Source organism: Vombatus ursinus, unplaced genomic scaffold (assembly GCF_900497805.2).
Source record: "Vombatus ursinus unplaced genomic scaffold, bare-nosed wombat genome assembly UNPS02010284.1, whole genome shotgun sequence".
NCBI lineage: Eukaryota > Metazoa > Chordata > Mammalia > Diprotodontia > Vombatidae > Vombatus > Vombatus ursinus.
The window spans coordinates 10,660,384-10,662,186 of NW_020950062.1; the positions used below are offsets into that span (position 1 = coordinate 10,660,384).

General features: G+C 42.7%; 1 pseudogene; it reads left to right on the forward strand.

The window, feature by feature from the left end:
• The first annotated feature begins 389 nt into the window (after window positions 1-389).
• LOC114037197 lies at window positions 390-1,188 on the forward strand (annotated as a pseudogene).
• The last annotated feature ends 615 nt before the right edge of the window (window positions 1,189-1,803 follow it).

Sequence of the window (1,803 nt, forward strand, 5' to 3'; positions counted from 1 at the left end):
ATATGAAAAGGTATATCAAAAACTGACAATTAAAAGCATTAAAACAATAATGAAATGAATAATATAAGAAATCTACATAAAGTTTTTTTTCTTTAAAAATGACAAAATAATGAAGGATTGAATCCACAGATCATTGATAGAGAAAAAGTCTAAAGCATGCAATAGTTAAATTCACAATTTCAATTCAAATAACATTTTTATAATCATATGGAAGAAAGCCTTCTTATATTTGGAGAACTTTGCATCTAAGAGAAATAGAGTATATAACATGATAGTAAAAAAGAAGCTTGGTATGTACTTCAATTTTACAAAAAAAGAGAGAGAGAGAGGAGGGGGAGGAGCCAAGATAAAGGGGAGGGGGAGGGGAGAGGAAAATCAGATGAGCCAGTATGCCACTCTATGTTCTGGCTAATTTGAATGGGAAACAGGTGGTCATCTCATCCAAGATGCAGGAAACCCTGGGCTGCCTCTTCCGCATCATGCTGCTTGTTCTCACAGACAGAAAGGTCCTGCAGATCCCCTGGCTCAGCTACTGACTGGAAAACAGGATGAAGGATGAGTACCACTACACCCTTTGGAATTATATCATCTTCCAGGGCTTCCCCTGCTCTTGGACTTTTTACCACCATCTACAGGATGAAATCCTCTGGGAGTTCTCCCTGCACACCAAGGTCCATGAAGAGGTCCAGGCTTTCCTGCACCACGTGCACAAGGGCCAAGGCCACAACCTTACTTTTGTGGGGGTCCACGAATGCTGGGGGGCCTACGTCCATATCATGCCTCAGAGGTGGAAGGGTGTGGTGGCTGACAAGGGCTACTTGGAGCAGGCATTGGACTGGTTCCAGGCCACTACACCAATGTTGTCTTTGTGGTCACCAGTGATGGGATGGCCTAATGCCAGAGAAACATTGACACATCAAAGGGGATGTGGTGTTTGCCAAGGGATGGATAACGTGGTCTGCTGTGAAAGATTTCACCTTGCTGACTCAGTGCAACCACACAGTCATGACCATTGGCACTTTTGGCTTCTGGACTACCTACATGATCAGAGGAAACACCATCTACTTGGCCAACTACACCCTACCCAACACCACATTCTTGAACATCTTCAAACCTGAGGCTGCCTTCTGGCCAGAATGGGTGGGGATCCTTGCTGACCTGTCTCCTCTGCTTAGGGACCAACCTTAGCCCTCTCCCAGTCCAGTCCCTGGTCTGGATCACGGCACTAACAGTGGACCAAGAAGAGAATATAGGATCAGTTCTCTTCCATAGCTCCACCCTCTGGACAGTTACTCAGTGCTGTCACCTGCCTCTCCTCACTCTTCTGTAAAAAATCTTGGGTGGGCTCATGTTCACTGAATTCCTACTGTGGTTCTCCTTTCTCCAAGGAGGCTGAGCTCCCACAGGTTTGAGACTTCTCTGGGGCTTCTCCCACCATTGAGCATTTGATTGAATAAAGGTTTGTACCATTAAAAAGAAAAGGTATTGATAATCCTTAGATTTCTTGTTTCTCTGGGTATTTGTTCCTATATACATGTACATATATATATGCATATGCATACACATAGAGATTTAGGACCCATCTGAAAAAAAAATAAGTAACATGGATCTGAGATTGGACTACACAATGAATGGGAATATATGAATCTGAGAAAGGGGAAAGGAGCATCAACATTCGTTTACAGAGACTATTCTCCTTAGTTTTGTTAAATCTGTCTTTTTTTTTGTTATTGATCATTTTTTTTTCAGTCATATCTGATTCTTTCTGACCCCATTTGGGATTTTCTTGGCAAAGATACTGGA